The 21754-nt window shown below is 40.1% G+C and overlaps 1 protein-coding gene across 1 annotated transcript in view; it reads right to left on the bottom strand.

Moving 5' to 3' along the window:
- The window catches only part of KALRN (kalirin RhoGEF kinase), a 513637-nt gene that overhangs the window by 311850 nt on the left and 180033 nt on the right, over positions 1-21754 (bottom strand). The window lies entirely within an intron of this gene.

The raw sequence follows: 21754 nt of genomic DNA, 5'->3' as shown, positions 1-21754 counted from the left end.
TGAAGAAAACACTCAGATCAAGGTATTTGGACAATCCATCAGCCTTTTGACTGTGCTCATCTGGACTAAATTTGCAACGGTGAGCACAAAATATTTGATAGTTGATAGGTCATTTCAGTTGCCACACTGCTTTTAAGCAAAGACAAAGACCAGCTTCTAAGTTTAATAAAACATACCCTAGAATATTTGTGAAAACAATAGTTACAACCCGGATTTTTTTTTTTTTAAGCATAAAATTGAAACTCAGAAGCAGATGTGATAATTTTGTCAAAATAAATGCCTCTATATTTATTTTCTCAAATTTCCTCTTTAATTCAGGCACATTCTAAATTGTATTTTCTTTGGCAAGAGCTGGCTTGCTGGGTACCAAATGAATTGAAGGACTTCATGCTTTCTGATTAATCTTTCAAATACCTATCATTGATTATGCGTATTTTTCATTCTTATGCTTTGACCAAAGCTTCTGGCATTTAGAAGCTTCAGCACTTGATTAGCTGAAATAACATAATATCTTCCTTCCCATTTTGCAGTCATGAGATAATGATAAAGAAGCACATTTAACATGCTTGTTGGACCACTGAAAGCACAGATCTGGCATGTATGGCATCTCATTCAAAATATGATTTGTTAACAGTGAGAGCAAGATCTCCTTTAAGGAGGGTCAGCATAGCCTTGTCAGGAGACACTCTCAGCATAACAAGTAGCTCTACAAGCATCAATTTGTAAGCACAAAATCTGCAGGAACTTAATTATTTCTGAGATTACCATTCCTTTGACAAATGTGGCTGTAGCCAGCAAATTGATTCACAAGCTGAGGATGGAAAAGGGAGAGGAGAAAAATGGGTGTGTGAAAGCCCCCAAGCACAGACTTATCCCAAAGGCCTCATTTCATATCGAAGCCAAACTAACTCTCCTGCCTAGTTTCCATATCGAAATGTGCCAAGGATTGCTTCAGTAACTTACATGTTAATATTTTTGTCTGTTGCAATTTTTTCTTCATCTTGTCTGCGGTTTGTTTAGTCAGCCTGAGAATGAAGCTAGATGGGGAGGTTTATAATCAGCATCACTTACTTTCGTTCTACATTACCACATTGAGCCTGAAGATCACCATGTCAATAGAAATAGCCAGTCCTCTGTATTCATAATGTTATTTCTAATACATTTAGAGGACCAGATAAAGTCCTTTCTAATAGTTCTGTCTGTCACGCTCTCTTAAATCAGCACTATTTATTAAAATGTTTTACTTCATTTAATATTGCTCAGCAAAACGCACCTTGCTCATTACCCTAATTACCGTGTGTGTTCCTGAATGTTCCTGAACTTTCCCACCGTCAGTCTGAGTTTTCACCCACACCCCCTAGTGACTGTGGCTGTTTGACATAATGGGGCAGGTTGTCTTCTCAAAGGTCCCAGGCCACCTGTGACTGCAAACCCTCACATCTCCCTTACGTGCTGGTGTACCTGTGATAGGTGGAGTGATACACATTGCAAGAGCACCATTACTCTGGAATAACAATTCACAGAAAGCTCCCAGCAGAGAACTTCAGCTACCCCATAGACTCCAGGTAGATAGACTTTATCCTGAATTTTACTTCATATGTTTTCTAATTTGGTTTCACAATGCTTTTTTGTAATTAGAGGAGAAACAGTCATCCAGCCTCCACTTCCAATTAATCCTTTCTTCCTTACTGTGACCTAAATTTGTTTCTTCTCTTTCAGCCCTGAAAAGGAATCACTCATTCTCACTTCTCTTTTTTTCAAAAAGAAAAAGAAAGAAACCAAAGCCAGTTTTACACTGGCTGGAGCTGGACATAAAGTAGTGATCTAGAGACATTTCAGTGACATGTTGTAAAAAGACTTGGAGCCAGTGAGGTCCAGTCAGAGACAAACCTCCTGTCTCTGGTTTCCAGCCACTGCTGTTAAGGGACATGAGGTGTGATTGCGAATGGCACAAGAATGCAGATGTGTGGGCTGCACAATGTCCACATTCAACCCCCGCCTCTGGCCCCACGTCAACAGGAGGGAACAGAAAGAGAAAAAAACCCCAAATATTTTGGCAAAAGCTAACTGGTACCAGAATGGGCGCTCCTGCTATTATCAAGCAAGTAACTTATTTTGGTATTCAATTTTTACTTCTAAGAAAAATGGCTCTAAAGTCAATCTGTTGTAAAATGATGTAAGCTAGGAAGAACTCAGGCACCAGCTAGGTGTAAGAAAATATTTATCCAATATCTAACCATAATCCTGTGAGCTCCTGAGAATTGTTCTGAGAGGTGTAGGTCCCAGATGGTGTCTCTGTCACGGTTCAGCAGAATTGTGTTGTGCCACCTTCTACCCAGGTAAAAATCCTCACGTACATCATTACACCCCAGACCAAAACTGGGACGCAGAGCTCTGCAGACATTCGTCCTCCTATTTAATTGAGCAAATAAACACTATTTGAGAAGCTTCCTGTCTTCATTCAAATAGTAAAGATATAAAACACAGCTGTGTCCAAGAATGCATGATTGCAGCTGTTAAAGCCAAATCTAGAGGACGAATATTATAATTTTTCACATTCCTATTAAGTTTCTGCTGGCGGATGATGCCTTCATATAAACCCATTTACCCTCTTCCCCTTTTGTTGTTGTACATCTACTATATTTGGATCAATATCTGGCAGGTCTCCCTTGAAACAGCTGCTGAGATAAGTATGAAATTAATGAGGGGTTTGTTTTTGTTGAAGCAGGGCTCCATTTAAAGATTCGTTACTACAACAAAGAAATATTTGAACAGTAAGTACCATTCAACTCTCTCTTGAGCATTTAAAGTCTAGTATTTGAGATGATTCAGCAGAAACAAAATAAAAATGCTTTACTAAATGAAAATTATATGTTGTTGACATTAGCTGGAAAAAATAAATATTAGAGTTGTGCTGAAATATAAACACACCATTCTTGAAAAGTTTTAGATGAGCAGAGGCTATTGAGAATGTGTTCAGAGATTCAAATCCATTGGATTCCAGGTGAAAATGAAATATATATGGTTGTTCTTAGTGCAGCCAAAAGAGTAAGATTTTTAAAAGAAGTATCTTTTTTGCCTGCACTTCAAGTATTTTTTTGTAGTTTCAGCAAGGAGACCATGAAGTCTATTTCACATGCAGTTGCTATGAAGTTTAGTCTATAGTCGACACTGCTGAATTTTCACATAAGGAAAAGGATACTTCATCTGGGCAATGACTGTTGGGGGCTCTTAGACCCAGGACCCTGATTAATCAGTTCAAGGCATCAGTGACATAAAATGTGAGTGAATGGAGCATGATGAGCAGATCCAGGAATTCCAGTCATCATAGTAAAATGCAGTCCCCCCAGAATGGAAAGTCTCCAGATTGCAAATACATACATTTCATTAAAATGCATTGGGGGAGGCAAACTTGTCCATAGTGGAAAGACCTTTTATAGCGTAAATAAGCCTGCAAATACATTTGACTCACGGAAAGAATGATTAATGTAGGTTTAGACAGTAGACAGCGGCACCTGGTGAAATTCAATATATGTCCATGCCAAATTCAGTCCTGATGTCAGCAGGTATAACCACTCTGAGACTAGCACACTGGATCCAGGGGTCAATTGGGCTCATAGATGAGGACAGGAAAAAACAGTCTTCAAAGACGCTAAAATCACTTTTTCTAAGTAGCATTGACATTTCTCGCAGTAAGCCCTCATCAGTCCTCATATGCTGCTCCTGGCAATACATGAAAGCAATGTAAATCCATGTACAAAAGAGCTGTAATTAAGATAAGGAACTAAGAAGAGAAGATGAGAAAGATGTTTCATGATGAGTGCAGGTTCTCATGAAAGTGTATACTGGATTAAAAACTGAAAAAAAAGCTTTTATAACAGCAAAATATTCTGCTTAGGCCTTTTCAGATGAAATGTCTAATTTTTTTCTTAATTTTGTTCCTTTCGTTTTTGATCAGACAACATAAAAAAGAAAAAATAGAGCAGAAATTTTGAATATTATCAAACTAAAATATAGTGATTGACATAATATTTTAGAGGTATTTTTTGGTGAGAAATTCCTAAAGCTTTTAGATTTTTCCTTATTTAAAAATTTGCACTACAAAATGGCAGATTCTTCCACAAATAAGTAACTTAGCTTCTGCCCATTTGCAGTGCAGAGTTCATCATGAAATTTGCTTTGCACTTTTTATCTCCTAAGCAGAAGTGATATAACCATTCTTTAAGGCTTATAACATTTTGGCTGGAGTCCACACATGTTTTATTTAAGAGCACACACTGGATTCAAGTGCATGTGTGAGGAGGAAAGTTTGAATGCTACATCCCAGAAACACTCTGCAGTCCTTGAAATGAGTCTGTTATGTTAAGATAATACGCAAGAATTTGAGTTCTCTTTAGAAGTCTACTGTTTAAAAGCTGATGCCTCCATTTTCCCCAGGTTGGACACGGGGAACTGACCATCTCTAATAAAATCAGTGGCACTTATTTTATTTTGAGCTCCACCCATATACAAACAAAGCAAGTCTTTGTGGGCACAATGATTTACCCAAAATAGTTCACTTATCAGATAGATACTTCCTGCCATGCCAGGGTGGGTGAAGACTGCCTGTGGTATTGCATCCAGAAGAGCTTGGTCTAAAGCTACAGAATCCACCTATTTTACAAGATACACTTGTAAAATCATTTTTGTGTATTCCTTTACGCAACAGTCTTTACTCACGCTTTCAAATAACTACCACGACGACACTGAGAGTCCTTTTTACTGAGTCCTCAAAATGTGCTATTCACAATCCAGCTCCAAAACATCTGGCTCATCTCCGATTTTTTCTGAATCTGCCTCCTAGCAAGGCCAGGCTCTGTCGCTCTGCCTAGCAAAGGGGACTGAGTCTTGCTAATGAAGCTATTTGATGTGAGGTATCCCTTATTATTTGTATGGAGACATAAATGTAATAGATCAAAATCACTGATGCTGACTGAGCACAAACAGTTCCATGAGTTGGTATTTCAAAGGGTCAAAGAAGACCCAAAATATACTGTTGACCCCCAGAGTGGGAAAGCTGGATCCAAAAAGCTTTTGGAGAGCAAAGATGAATCGAACGCTTGAATAATGGAACTGAAGATTGGCAATAATTGTGCAGACCTCAACTGAGCCCCTGAGCTAACACTCTGCCTGTCTTCCCAAGAGCACCTGAGGTATCTTTCCAGCCTCAGATGCTCCCACCTTTGTAGAGTATCGAGCTCCTTAGATGCCTGTGTGTGGTTCCTTCAGTTTTACAGTCCATCATGCTATGGCTCTTTCTCAGCCTGATGGGAACTCACATATTGTCCCATCCCTGCAAACATTCAAGTCAGGCTGGAGAGGCTCTGAGCAACCTGATCTAGTTGAAGATGTACCTGCTCACTGCAGGGAATTGTACTAGATAGCCTTTGAAGGTCCCTTTCAACCCAAACTATTCTATTATTCTATATTTGCATCATGCCAGCACACTTTTAAGGTTGCTTCCCTTATTATCCTGAATTTCCATCATAACTACTAATAATTTCAGTTCTCCATCAGTATCTCTTCCCATCAGTCACCACTAACTGGAAAAACCCAGAACTATTTCATCAACTACAGAAGGTTCAGAAAAATGCTCTGGAAAGTAATTGTGTGGTTTCAACTGCCTGCTCCATTTCCCTTGTTAGGTATAGTACTTCTCTATCAAAAGCACAATAAAACTTCACAGGCAAGTCCATCTACAAGTGTCACATGTGAATGTGCATCATCCTATTCATATCAGGAGCTGTACACCCCAGGTGGTGCTTTCCTGCTGCCAGACCTGAAATTATATTGACAAATTAACGTATGCCAGCATAGGAACGACAGGAATCTGCTAGTCAGAAAACTCTTACAATTTGTTATAGGTATCAGCCAGCCCATGGCAATAAAAATCACAGAGCAGATTCATGGAGCACTACACCTAGGGATATTTAGCCTAATATTGAATGGCTCATTTGATCTGAAAGAGACACATCAAAGATATGTCACAGACCACAGCTACTCCATCAGACTAATGGGTTTCCTACCTGTGAGTTAAACTAACGCAATATAACATCCTGTCAAGAAATGGGACTAATGCAGCAGTTTTCTGTAGCAAGTTGAAGCACCATAGTCATCCCCACTCTGAGTAACAACTGGCGAGAAACAACAGAAAGCATTTCACAGTCACTCTGCAACCCTCTAACCTCACATTAGACACACCATCCCCCATAAAAAAAGAGCCTACTAAGTAGGCTGAGATAACACAAATAACTGTAACTTCCTTTCAATTATAGCTTCACAGTTTATTCATGTTTTAAATCTGGCTGCAGCACTGCAGTCCAGGGTATGAAACTGTGAGACAGGCAATCCTGGTTGGGTTGCTTGCCTTCTTCTCGTGTTTCTGTGTTATAGCTCAAATCTACCTCCGTTTTTTTTTTGCATCTGTAAGATGGTTGTTGCAGTACTTTTCTTTATGAAGGCTAATGCATTCTTCCAATGAATGAATTATATTTACCAGATTTTCAGGCACAGGTAGGATAGATAATTACAGGAGAATTACAAATTGGAAATAGTCATGGCCGCTTCATGGTTAATTCACAAAAGCTTAAGAGAGAGCACTTAATAATCTAAATGTGTGATTATTTATCCATGTTAAGCAATATTCTGTTACATGTGTGCTGATGTTATATAGGGAACAATTATTACTCTATACATATGCTTATCTAATTGTACTGAATACATATGCTTTCTTAAACTCATAAATGAGCACATTTATGGGTCTATGCAAAAGTAGAGCTCTTCATATTTTATTTATAAAGTGGGACAATAGAACTGCATTGACATAGAACGTCTATTTAATTCAGTGGATTTAGAGTCGTCCACAGATTTTGGTATTTTTTTGCCAGAATCAAAGCTTTTGGTTTTTTTAATTAGATTTCCAGCCCATCTGCTTGCAAAGATAGCCTTGACAATATAAACTAATGCACATTTGTCTTGCTCAGTCCGCAGCCATTGGAAAGAAACAATGAGACAAGGAGAACAGTGAACTTGCACCCTTCATCTTATTGCATGTTAACTAAAAAGCCAGTTCTGACTGCCTAAATACCAGGATTCTTAACTATGTCATTGCTGTTGATTTTGCCACCAAACCTGCAGATAAAAGGTCAAATTCAATGCCCTGAATTATTCATATAAGCTCTTGCCCATTTTGATGACCGTGCTGCACAATCCAGGCTGTCAATTAGGACCAGACAAGTATCTGGCTAAACATATGTCTTCAATTATAATCAAGGATTTTGATCCTTTTTTAAAACGTGTGGAGTAAAAGCGTTGATCACAGAGTAATCAGACAACTAGTAGCAGCAGCCTATAGTGGAAAAGATTGCAAAACCACAATTATTTTGGATTTGATATAAAACCCACAGAAGCACTAGCCTAATGCTTAATTTTAAGTGCTTTATGATATAAAATGAAGTAAAACAGTTTAAAATCTCTGTCGCTATGACATGCTTTACAAACAGCATACAAACCATAGCTCAAATAGATGCAGACTTTTTCCTACCACTTGAAAATAATAAGGATACTGCACTCTTCTCTTATGAGAGTGACGTTATACCAATTCATAGTCCTTCAATGCTAAAATCATCCACAAAACTAATGACTAAAAAAACCTGGCTATTCCTGCATTTTCTGCAATTACTGATTCTAAACTTGAATAACTATTTCAGCCCCTTCTGACATAAGCTTTCCTAAAATCACTAGCAATGTATGGTTTTGTACATCAAGCAAGCTCACAGGTTGCTGATGTGAGAAAATAAAAAGGTAAGATTGAATCTGAGTTTATGACAGTGGCTGCTGCCTGAATTATCACATTGTGGGGATGCTGCACAGATACAGTCATATCCTGATACCAGGTTTTTAAAGGACAGGAATGTTCAATGGCCATGCTTCTTTAATGCTATGGTCTGCCTGATAAAAATATCTTCCATCTGGTTCCTTTTTGCATGGTTGTGCCTCACAATATAGGCAGCTTGATTAAGCAATTAAGATGGTGCATGAAGCACATGTTTACACTTGCTGGGTACGGATGGACTTATGCACACACTTGACTGCTTTGCTGGAGGAAGATCACAGACAGCACTAACAAGAATTAGGAAAAGACATAGAAAATAGAAGCCTGACAGTCAGGCAGGCCTTCTTCTGCTCTGGTTGACCACTTGCAACACCTTCCAAGTTTATTTTAGTAAGTTAATGTGTTAGCTTAAAAAAGTATTGATATCGTTTAATTTGTAACTAAGAAAAGGTGTGGTGAATACATATTTCCACCTTGATGATTTCCCTATTATGCCCCTAGAAATTTACAGAACGAATAAATAACTTTGTTGTGTCATAAGATATAAGAGAGTTGTGGGAAAGTCCTAGGCTTGGTGAATGGCTGTCTAGACAGACCCTCTATTTTCTGTTATTTTGAGGCACATTTCTTTCTTGACTCTGTTAGCAGAGCAGATATGTATTTCCAATACATTCAGATTCTGTTGAAGTCATCTGTAGCCTTGAAAAAACAACAGGTGAATCCTGTGATTTTCACATGAGGCACCTACCAAAAGTAAGATTAATTGAGGTTTGATAAATCAATCCAGACCCACTCATAAAATAACCCAATATATTCGTTTGTTTACAACTATAATCAAATCTACTAAAAAATCCTACGACATCATCTGGTGATAACAAGTTCTTTGCTCTCCTCTCTTTCCCATCTAAATAAAATAGTTCATCATTGGCTTTGCTAGAACTGGACAGATATTTGAATCTATGTGATGCAAAACATAAAGTGCCCTATACATTACTTTTAGCATTGGAAGAACAAACCTACATTATAAGAATACTGCCTAAACCTGTTGTATCATCTTTCATCCTGAAGGATCTTTAAAGAGCTTTGCCATGAGTAATCTGGTGTTAGATAAAACAGAGTCTAATATTATGCTTTAGAATATTTCACTCAACCACAAAAGCAGAGAGAACTGCCTTTTTATATCAAACTCATATAAAGAACAAAATATACCCCAGAAGATATTTGACAATTTTATTTGAAAAGGAATTTAATTCTTGGCCAAGAAAATAAGAAACACAAGAAGAAAAGCAAGGACTTAAAAAGCTATGTGCCAAAAATATTCACAGGTGTGGGAAGCAGAGTTTTAACAGAATCCTTAATTACCAATCTGATTTTTGGCATCTTTTCAAGGCAGCATGAACACATTTAAAGTTCTTTTGTGTATTTGTGTCCTCCCACAAAAAAAGGCAAAAATGTGTTTTCCTTTGAAAAACACAATCATAAATCAATTACCTCTAAGTGGACAAAGTGAGCACAATATTGGAAAGATGGACTTCAGCTTCTGGAAATATTGGCTTCTCATCCATTTTAAAAGCTCAGAAATGGAGATCAAGACAATTTTGCACTGTTATTGTATTCGATACATTTATTTGATTTATTTTGCTCCACTTTCTGTACCTTATTCAAAACATATCTGCTTTAATTTTCCAAGTGCCTCTAGGAATGTATGAAATATTAATTTTAACATGAGGACAATTAGCATCTTATTTAGTACGGCAAATACTTCTAAACCTCGTATCAAAGTTAGAGCAGGTATATCCTCAAGTGGCCACTTTCTCAAAGGTACAGAGTTGATTTTATTACACCTAACAAAAACTTGTGCCTCATTCATATAATTAGTAGTGTCTAACAAGTCATCAGGAAAGTGCTGCCGATGCTTATATACCACGGATGAAATTTAACAGCCCATAAAACTACAGAGATGAAGTATCCTACAGAATTCATTCCTAAATTAAAATCCCAGGAAACCTTTCTAGCTGATCCTATTTTCCTGTCACCTGCCATATACCATCTGACACTGCAAAATCATTGGGATAGCTGTTCTGGAAATTAAAGAGAAACTGAGATTTCCAGTAAGCCTGGTAAGTGTGGAATGACACAAAGGTTGAGTTCTGTCTTGTGAAGAGAGAAGAAAGAAACTCTATAAAAACCCACACATATTGCTTGTGTATTTGATTCCTAGTCTAACAGTTCATTAACAAAGCAGAGCTTCCAAACATTCTTCCTGTGGGTAAGATTGCTCACCACTTTCTTATGTACCTGCTTTTTAATTACATTTTGGAATGGAATCACAGCTCCTTCCCACAAATCTCCAGTGAGAAGCAAAATTTAAACTAATCTGTGATCCCAGAGATGTTTGCTTCTCCAGATGCAGTTTCTGAACTAAATTACAAATGTTGTAGAAACAGAAAAATAGAGAAATAAGGGGACCTAACCAGAAAATTGGATGTGATTGATCAATGTTGTAAGAGTTCAGTTTTGTCTTGAGAACGGAGGGAAAAGAAGTCTTACAGAAAAATAACATATTGCCTATTTGATTAATTCTTAGACTAACAGTTTATTAACAAGGCAGCATTTCCAGCCAGTCTTCCTGCACATAATATCACCCATTAGTATATCAGGTACCTGGTTTTTTATTTAGATTCTGTTGTGGAATTACAGTTATTCCCTAAGTTCTACTCCCTAGACTTGCTGAATAGCAAAATGGTATATTTGTAATGAGATGCTTTTATCAAGTGCATTTTCTAAGGTCAGGAGGTGACACAGTACAAGGCCAATTTCTTATGCACTACTCCCAAGACAGTAACGGGAAAGGCAATTTTAAAGACCCTGCTTCCCAGAAATGAGAGGTCTACTTAGTGCATAATATTAAAGGGACCCGTTTTTCCACCTCATGCAGTAGAACTATAAGGAAAATACTTAAGGTTTTCCATCTTAAAGATGTAAAAATATCAGCTAACTTGGTTTCCCAAACCTTTGTGAAGTGTTTTCTGGTAAATTCAGGTTATACAGTTAAACCAAGGGAGAATAGAACTCAAGGTTGAGTCCAGAACTAAAACTCAGGAACCTCTAACTGTGTGTCAGGTTGGTGCCTACCTTAGCGCAAATGTGACTCAAATGTGTGGCCTAAATTAAACCTGAGGCTCTCACCCAATTACCATGTACAAAGATCACAAAAGACACAAGCAGAGCTGCTACTAAACATAGTCCTTAGTTGGTGGTCTAAGTAGAGCTGTTAAGGCTACTGAAAAGGCAATTTTAGTCTCCACTTAGGACTGACTCACAACAGAAAAACAATGGAAGGAAAAATTGGCATTGCTGCATTAACAGAGGACTTTGGCCTCTAGGGTGGTCAAGAATGAGATAAAAGAGACATATTAAATTGTCCTAGCCAGGGACATTGTTGGTACTTAGTCAAGAAAGAATAGCAATCAGTACCATAAACCCGCCTTTCTTGCAGCTAATCTTTCGCTAGCATTAGATTAACACGCAAATAAAGAGGAATGATTGGAATATATTTTAGAGGTATAGTTCATACTATTTCAAGAATATTTGAAAATATGGAATATAAAAGTCTCCATTCACTGTTACTGAGGATATGTCTTTTTCACGTGACTTACAAAGTGTAAGTGAACAGTAGGTGCAATATGTACAGGAAGCCCATTTGGATTTCTCTGAGGAAAAAAACATTTACTCCTAGTGGGATGCGATATTTGCTCATGGAGCTGCTTAATACCATGCAACAGCTCTTCAGAAGCTAGCATTCATTCTCAAGCTGAAATAAAGTATTTTGCTGATCATCCCTCAGGACCAGCAAAGCCATTTACCATGCTTTGTAGAATGTTGATCTGCAGAGAAAATTTGAAATCGCTACCTGGAGTTCCAAACTATCACAGCCCCATGTATTACCCCAGATCATGGTTGTTCATTACAGATGTTGGTCGAGTATGAATTGCTCCTCTGGTCACAGGCTTGTTTTGCTATTTCACTGTAGAAATTATTGCTGATTGGTTGAATTGAGTGCATTTAAATTAGTGGCGTTGCTCCAGGATTAGTTTGGTACAATGTGTGTTTTAATATGCTGTAAAGTTCCTGCTAAGGATTGTTATGTTGGTATCCTTTTTTATTTGTATTCCTCACCTGGACACATTAAATAACTGCTTGGATGCTGGACCCTGATTTAGGACTGGATGAGGAAGGAGGTTGCATTTTACCAAGACAATTTTTTTTTTTAATGAGTAATTCTTTCAAACTAAATTTCAAAAAGTAATATTTATTTGATCCTCAACGACAACATCAATAGCAGAAGCATCTGGCAAGCCAGATTCTCATCTAAATAAATTAACAATCAAGCTTAACTCACATTTCCATTAAAAGACTAAGTACTAATATCACCCCATAGATATTAGACAATGTAAATTCTTCCTGTATCCTCATGGGAAACGGGATGATAGAGAAGAGCTACATCCTATCAACATTACATGGACACTTAACCAGTGCATAGGAAAAACACAAGAAAGCAGCCTGAATTCAGCTAGAGATGAACTGCTGCTGTTACAATTTTCAGGGAAAGATGCAATTATTCCACAAGACCAATGCTCCACTGTGTTTTCTATTCAATGCCTTATACCAAAAGGACCATTCAGCAACGATGTCCCTTGTAAATATTACCCTGAGCCTACAGCAGGTTCCTGCTGTTCTTGTGTGCTGTGGTGGGGGTACGTGGACCTGCCAGATGGTTCCCTGCCTGCAGCTGCAGGACGAGGGAAAGCTGTTTGGGTGGCTTTGGCTTTTTGGTGAAGTGCCACAAAGGAACTTTCTAAAATATTACATCACTGGAAAATTCTCCAGAGACTAAGGTTTCTCCTTAAACTTAGACATAAAGTAAAACCCAGTGTACACAGGCAGGGAAACCAATGCTCTCTTGTTAATAGTAGAAAGGTACACTGTGGCACATGTTGCAGATCAGAAAATACCTGCTGAGCCAAAAGCATGTTTGAGTTACACTTTTCTGGCTTATCTTGGGGAGGAAGGAGAGATTCTAGATTTTTTAATTACTCTTATTTATTATTTTATTTTGTGTTAAGTATTTCTCTCTTTTTGATTTTTTTATTTTTAATATAAATAGCCCAACAGCCTCACACCACATAGTTACCATTACGTTTTGCTGCACACAGTGTTACAGGATCCACAGGGAACTCTGCAGCAGCGCCAGGATCCACAAGGAAAACATTAAATACCACAGACTGACTTGGTTAGGAGCACCTTGTGGAAAATGAGAAGAAACTATTGATGAGATTTATGACTGTCTACCAAACTTGGATACCAATTCCCCTTGCAAACAGCAGGGAATTGAGCATCCCAACCTCTGAGACAAGTTTTGCCAGTCCCAACCCCTACTTTCCACGCTAAAAGAACATCAGCCTGCTCAATACCATATGTTACCATGAATTGGTCATTGTTCTATTTTAGTATGATCCAATTTTCTAATACCATAAACTAGCACGCACTTTTATGAGCATGGGAACTGCTGAAACCTTGGTAGTGGTTTGCACGTTGATTCTCTAACATCTAATAACACATTTGCCTCATCTGGACCTCTCATGTGCTCTGGAGATGTCCCCTCTACCTGCAGTCTCTAATAAGGCCTGAGTTCAAACCACCTTTCCCTCTCTGTGGATGCTAATTAGGACTCTTTCCTTGACACAGCTGTCTATTCTCATTAAACTTGTAGGAATTTAATATACTTGAGAGTCTTCTCTGACAGATCCGGTTTAAACAGTGACTGACAGACAGCATGATTGTATAAGCTTTTTATCATTCAGAGACAAGGCTAAAAATATATTCCTGAAAACACATCTCCCGTCCTACTCAAGCTGTGCACTGGGGAATCCAGACTTCACAGCAGCATTCACAACACCTCCATCCATTTGATGAGGATAAGGACCAGACAATCTAGACTGAGCCAACTCCACCTCTGTGTCTCCCATTATTTGCTCCATATTGGCACAAAGTAAAGGTTTCATCCATTCTCCATGGGCGATTAGAAGAGCTTTCCATTGGTGTTAAGATATTTTTGACAATATCGCTGTTACAAAGCAGACTGCAAATCACAGCAGTAGTTTTCCTGCTTCTAATAACATCCATGAAGAGGGTGGCATAAGACGCTTCCAAATTATAATTCCTAAGAGTGAAAAAGATGTAGCACGTACTGAAGTTACTGATGAGGAACACAAGCACCCATGTTGGAACGAGACAAAAACTATTTCACAGTCTCTGCAAAAACTGTAGGAAAGAGATCACCAAAAAAAAAAAAAGTTAGGATTGGCGGAACCACTGCATATTCTGCTGACGGCTGCTGACAGCGTCAGGAGGGATCCGCACGCAGCCGGTGCCAGCTCTGCCGCCAGCACACAGCTCCCACAAAAGGTCTCTGTCTGCTAATTTTAGCTTTTGTGAATTACCGCTCACATTAATGCAAACCTGCCTTCTCCATGGAAGTCTCCAGATCGCTGCTGCCTGGACCTCTTGGAATACTGTGGGGCCACAAATCTAGTGGTTAAAAAGCCCATAACGAGCATGTAACAGATTTAAATCAGCACTAGCATGGAAAAGGCCAGAGAGGGCAGCATGGCAAAGTACGATGCAGAGACTCACAAACCACTTGCCAGAGCCACAGAGGAAGAGGATGCAGAAAATGATGCTCTGCACAAAATTTGCAGCAGGCTGTGGTGCCCACTGTCTCCCTCATCAGTGAACAGGCACAGGATATATCCTAGTTTACAAGTTTTTGCCTTTTCTCCATCACCTCTGCTCCTTCTTCCAGGCAGCAAATGCAAAAGCCATTTAGCAAGGAGGAACAATGCTGATCTAATCCCCAGATTGAGGGCTTGGATGGAGCTCAAAAAGCAGAGTGCGGCAGAGCAGCTCTACGTGAGACAGCTCAGGGGATGGGATCAGGCCCTGGACTTTGCCGGCACCTCCAGATGTGGCTCAGTCATGGTGGCTCCTGCATCCCAGCAATAGTGGTGTGCATGGCACGGAGGGGATGGGGACAGTTGTTTTGTGGTTTTCTCCAGATTTGGAGAAACCTGAGCAGAATCCTTCCCAGCTCCACACCACCTCTTGGAAATGCAGTCAGACACTAACTTCAACGTCGCTAACAAAAATATGGTGATGTGGGGAGCAACTGCACAGGGCAGGCACCCATCCTGCGCAGGAGAGCCAGGATCAGCAGCCCACAGCCCATACCAGGGAGCTGAGCAGTGTCTGAAGCTCTCCCAAGAAGACGGCTGGGGGTTTTCTCAGTGCTGTGGCAAAGCTCAGACCCCTGGGCCATCGACCCCTCACATCGCCTTGAGAAGGCTCAGCTGATGCCATTGCAAGGGATCCCAACCCTTACAGGGGGCCAGTGTTTCCAGTTCAGCCCCCTTGTCAACCCCTTTGGTTGGAAGTGTTGCCACAAGCATCTCTACCTCTGCTGAGAGACTGTGCCGATGCATTTTAGGAGCACTCCAGTCCATCCTCTCCCAGTGAGAAAGAGAGAAGCAAGGTGCAGTGATGCTGTGGAGCTACAGCTTGGGAGCAGCAGCCTGGTTTCTGGGCTTTTTTCCTCGGTGGACCTGGGAAGACAGGAGCTGCAGATAACGACTCTACTCACTGTCATCCTTCTGGCTGCTCTGAACTTGCAGCCTGAATGTGCTGCCTCCAATGAGGAGAAACAGCCCACAGCCAGGAGACTAGGGCTGGAGCAAAAAAGGCCAGACCAGTAAAGCCAAAACACATTGCACCCAAACTGGGTAGAGATATTTTCTTTGCTGTTTGGGAAGAGCAGAAAATAAAACAGTGACATTTTATTCCATCATATTTGTGCCCCTGTTGAGCCCTGTCTCCTGACTCTGCTGAAGCAGGCATGACAGCTCTCAGTGGGCTGGAAAAGTAGCGTGGCATCGGGTCTTCCAGACCTGTGCGTTTTCTTTGTATGTTAAATTTGGCCTGTAGTGCTACCTCTGTAATCCTAAATCTTCAAATGAGTAACCTGCTAGAGAATATTTATGTTGGAGATGCTAGGTGAACCAGAAAGAACCCAATATGACTTTGAAATCTCAGCATGAGTTTGCATGGTTGGCAGTACAAGAACACTGGGCCCTCTCCCCTCCCGTGTAAAAAAGAACAATTACCTTGGAAGTAATTCAGACATAATAAATGAGGGATTCCTTCATATTAACTGCTTACAATTGCAGATTTATAGCCTAAAATTAAGCAGATGTTGAGTGTTGAATAGAATGCTTAAAAATACAATGGCAAGTTGAAATCCTAGTTTCTGTGCATGTGGCAGTCAGTAATTTCATTATTTATTGGAATACAACTAATATATAATAGAATGGAGCAAGCTACTACTTAAAATATAGAAATATTGAAGAAGTTAGTACAAAAAAACAGTAACAGATTTTCTGATCTTCTACAATGGTGCAAATAGTTTTGGATCCAAGCTAGACAACTTAAAAAGGGATTTGCAAACCATTTTCTATGCCCTTTAAGGAATTTATTTCAAACAGGAATTCAGTCTTGAATCAACATCAACCTTTTTGTGTGTGTGTGTTGCCATGTTTGATTTTGTCTCAGCATTAAGTTACTCTCATTTGCCTCTGTTTCTCAATAGAGAAATGAGAGACGCTTCTGCTAGACCAAATAGAAGATATTGATAGTCACTGGTAAAAGTGATATGCAGAGACCAACTGACCCTGCCTTTTATTAGTCTTTAGAAGAAAAAGGCTACATGAGCTGTGCAATTCACAGTACATCAACTACTAAGCTCTGTATCATGCTATTTGTGGTGTTCATCACAAAACCAGTCTGAAAACACTTGCAGAATTACTCAACTGGAAGGCAGAGCAGGACCCAGTAGCTAACAGAGCTGGAACCAGTCTAGGAGCACACTCAGCTCCTGCAGAGGAAAACAGGACATTTACTTTAGGTCCAGAGCAGTGCAAGGTTGATCCTTACAGTATCCAGGAAAACAGCAACAGGCAATGAAAGCAGGAAGTGATTTGGAAACAGATTCAGAAAGCTCCCATTTACCATAGGTTTGGATGAATTTTCAAAATAAATCCAGGGATTAAAAATAAACAAACATAGGAAATTAAAATCTTGTACCTATTTAAAAATAAGTCCCTGTGCTGCAAGGGAGGAGTGACAATACCTGGGTCATTTCTGATATGCCTTCTAACAGGTTCTCAAAGATGGAGATGTTACAGAAGCCAGCTTCCTTTCTTCAATCTATTATTTGAATCCATTTCTTTTTGTCCCATTTGCCACGTACACTGAGATCAGGTTATTTCCTTTAGTTCAGTGTTGCATACTGGATTGTAATCACATAACTTTTGCTTTCCCTCTCTTTAAATCAAGCACCCCCACCACCTTCAATCTTTTCTCATAACTCCTCCTCCCCAGGTTCTGACAGCTCCTGTTACTCCCTCTGCACTTCTAGGAAGTCCAAATTTTCTAGCAGCTTCTGGTAAACAGGGGAGCTTGCTGGGCTGTCAACTGTAGACACTGCAGAATTCTGACATCAGTTATAGCCACTATCAACTTATCTAGGAATAAAATGCCTCAGCAGGTCATTACTGCAGCTAGAAGGAAATCAGAGATCCACTTTTGAGGAGCTGATTTCCCCCAAGAGGTGAACCTATAGCTTGGTCCCGAGGTGGTCAGAAAGTGGATGCAGGAACCAAAACAGAGTGATGTGTTCTGAAGCCTTTGAACAGAACGAGGTGAGACCACCAACTATTTCCACAGAAGTCCCCCAATCCCTAACAGATGGCAATAGTAACATCACATTCCAATACCATGTACAATGAAGGCTGGATTTGAACTGGTTATCAAGTGACAAAGGCTTTTAAACTCACTAGCGTTCATGTCAGTTATATACTCCTAATCAGCTTATTTCTCCATAATTCACTTAAAATATTTAAAAAAAATAAAATCAAAGTATATCTGAAGAAAATACTAAGCTTCCATTAGCCTCATTACCTGTGCTGCATTTTTTACTGTGGTATTTTTATGCAAGCATATGGTAGAATAATTATATTACGGATGGCACCAGATATTTGGTTACTAAAATTAGTATGAGGTCCCTGGTGTTATTTTTAAAATACATGGTTATTTTTGTAGTGTTACAAGAGCCTCCAGAAAAAAAAAGGATGCTCAAAAACTTCTTTTGTGTTAGGATCATGTAACAGAAAGTAGAGCTCTAGGGTTTAAGTCCTATCAATCAACGAAATGAGTTTCATGCTACTCCCGGCTAGAGAAGCTAATATACACAGTACCACAGGTCATCAGAAAAGATCTTAAAATAAATCCAAGATTGGGCACGTATTGCTACATGTTGCCACCCCCTCTACTGTTCATCTAATTTTAAAAGGCCTCAATCACTGAACTAATTAGTAGAGGCGCTGAAATTGTTTAATGGATCCTAACACCTTTCACTGAACTGGGGCAGCACTGATGAGCTGTTTAAACACACAGGGCTGTCCCTTGGAAACATTTTGCTACTGTTATGAGCCCTGGATGTCCCCCAAAACAGGGAAATATTTGAGTAGGTTTTTAAACAGAAGACAAGTAAGAAGTAGATGTCTTTAAAAACACAGGCCCCCAAGGCATCTCAGATTTCCCCCTCTGCAGACAGCAGAGAAGACTGCTTATCTTGGCTCCAAAACAGATTGATGTGTTCAGCCGGAAGATTCACTATAGCTGACAGAGAACATTTCCTTCATCGTATTGCTTCACCATGCGAGGAGATAACTCAGGCCGATAATATTCTGTCTCCTTTTTATCCTCCTATAGCCTACGCATAACTTAATTCTTAATTCCAAAGGGCTCGTAGAGGAGATTGGCCCAGTGTTAGTTTCATTTACACACATATAAATCAAAACTCAGTCTACCGGAATAGATGGCACTGCACTGGTGTTAAAAAATAAAACTCACAGTGAGGCCAGAAAATTCCCCCTCAGCTCCCCCAATCATAAACACCATGTTATCCTAGACTCAGTCAACCCTCCAAATTTCTAAACATCACATCCCATTTAAATTTGCATTTAAATAGGAGCTATCCTGATTCACAAGATATACAGCCTTGCCTATCCAGAAAGCATTAGTGAAAATGTAAAACAAACAGAAAATGGCGGAGTGGGAGAAGCCTGGCATCCATGGAATTATCTTTACTTCTAATGAAAAGCATCTTTGTTTCTTAGTAATTAATTATAGTGGAACTGTTTGGAAATACAGACCTCTTGATATGCCTGAAAGAACCAGTGTACAGCGCTGAACCAGGACCACATTTATCCAGTGTCAGATACCCTCTCACTGTCTTCTCCTCCTAGTACCCAAGACTGCAGGATCAGTCCTTTGAGTCCTACAGGACCCCCAAGTCATCCCAGGTACTACAGACTGCAAGGTGACCGTTTGGGAAGATGAACAAACCCTGTTCCTAGATCTGAAGATTTAACCCCCGGAGCAGTGATCCTCAGCCACACAGGACATCCCCGACTCCAGGTACCTGCCTGACCCGGACTCCCTGCTGCATGAAAGCACTCGCTACTCTGCTCCACCTCAAATATACATTGATGCTTTCAGAAAAGCCACATTACTGTTCTGGTTTTGAAGCAGGAATTGTGGAAAGCTGAATCACAAACTATGAAAGCTGCTAACAAGACCCTGGTTTCACTTACCCTAATTTATCATTATATTTCATCACCAAGCTCATACCTGCTCCCAGCAATGCTCCACCTCTGCCCCCACCATTAAAATATAAAACAAGGGTTAAGCGACAGATAGTATCAATGTGGAAAGCAATCTGTCCGACTGAGAAACCACTGCATTGAGAATAAAGAAAGAATTATTATACTAGTGTCAATATGATAAATTACAGTATTTTTTTTTCCTAAAGAAGTATTTCTAGTTTTTCTACTAGCACAGAAAACTCTCCCCCTTTCAGCACTCTGAACATCAGACCAGTTTCTCTCAACACCCTGTTCAGAGTCTCTGCTGATGAAACTGTTTATTTTGGTGGATGGCTGATGCAGTTATTCACTACAGCAACTCATCCTGGAATGAATATGAACTGGGAGCCAGTGATATGAATTCAAACTGCTCCTTTCATCTACTTGTCTCCAAAAAGTAAATCAGTTTGAAAGCTCTCCTGGCTGCCCTTGTTGAAGTGAACAAAATATTTAGGGAAAAAGAATTTTCGGTGTTTTCTCACACCACACAAGTTACACAATCCCACGTGCCAAACCCACAAAGTTTGTGATCATACTTCCCTCCTACAGCAATGAGTTCACAGCCATGGCACCAGGCAAAACCGGGCTAGGAGGAACTTAAAGAAGTCAACTCCTGATTGATCGCCTCTCTATGACATCTATACCCACACCAGAGGTTTGCCTGTAGAGTTATGCAGGAATTTAAGAAGAAATTAGATGACTTATTCTAATGCTAATGGGAATCCATTAGAAACCTTTCCCTCATGTCCAGCCTAAGCTTCCCTTGCTTCAGGATAGCAATTTACTTTCTTGTCCTAGCCCCACAAATCCTTTCCTTTTGCAGCATGACTTATTCTCTTCTGTTCTCTAGGCTGAGAAACCTCTACCCTTTTAGTCCTTCCTTGGCAGGTCACTTTTTCTAGATCACGCTTGCTGCTTTCTATTCCACACCTCTCAGTGTGTAACGCCCTAAACAGAAGACTGCACTTTGGTTAATGCCTCCACAGTACCAATCTACAAGGATCCTTGGGAAACTGGTGAAAATGCTTCATGAGTAAGCCAGTCCCTCACTGCTGGGCACATTTTCATGATGGGAGGTTGTACCACAGAGCAAGGAATGTTTTCTGGTATAGCTAGAGAGAGGCCCTTCAAAGGCTTCAAACATCAGGGCAGAACAAGGCTTTGCAGTGGAGACCATGAGGGAGAAAGCTTTTTTAGTGTTTCTAGCACAACAAGCAGTTGGGTCTTGCATGAGCTCCTTCAATGTGCACCTCTGTCTCCCAGCTTCTGCATCATCTGAGAAAAAGAATTGCTGGACTGATTCAGAGTGAGGCAACCCAAAGCAGCTGCAAAGACTGAGCTAATTGATTTAGTTGTGTGAGAGCAGGGAACAGGAGGGATCTATCTTGCTATTACTGTCACCTCCATGAGGGAAGAATGATTAATAAGAAAGGTTGACATGTTAGAAGGTCATTTTTGCTGTGAAATTGCTTGCAACCCCAAGCAGTGTCGTATCTTCATACTTGCGACCATGCAAAAGATGAGAAGATGTCAGGGAGCAGCTTCATTACTGCAGCAGCTGGACGGGGATTGCTGAGCCATGGGACACGCACTCCCAGGGAGTGACCTACTGCTCTCCCAGCCCTGCAGCGTGTCCCTAATCACTCCCACAATATGGTTGAAAATGGAGCTGACCGGAGGAAAAAAGGGGAGGAGGGTGGGGAGAAAAGCAAACTAATGCAGCTTATTAGTAAAACCTTGATGAACAGAAGTCCAATGCAGCAAAAAACGTGCTGCCAGAGGACTCATAGTCTTGTCAACAGGAAACAAGCACTGGTAGATCTGGCATCCATGGCTGCATTTGCCCCTCACTCTCCACAGCCAAGTGATGCATCTCCAAACAGGCCTTAGCTCTCTTCTATAACAAGCACGGGACCTTTGTTCTCTGCACATCACATGTTTAAGGAACTGAGCGTGTTTCTGAGACCCTTCCCTCTTGACTTCCAGATGCATCCGACCCCACTGCCCTTCAGGTGTTAACTTTGCACTCCGCAAAAACAGGAGCACTGTACGCCAGGTTTTA

Source organism: Caloenas nicobarica, chromosome 6 (assembly GCF_036013445.1).
Source record: "Caloenas nicobarica isolate bCalNic1 chromosome 6, bCalNic1.hap1, whole genome shotgun sequence".
Lineage (NCBI taxonomy): Eukaryota > Metazoa > Chordata > Aves > Columbiformes > Columbidae > Caloenas > Caloenas nicobarica.
Note: the sequence above shows the minus strand (reverse complement) of the source record. Positions and strands in the feature narration are given on the sequence as shown.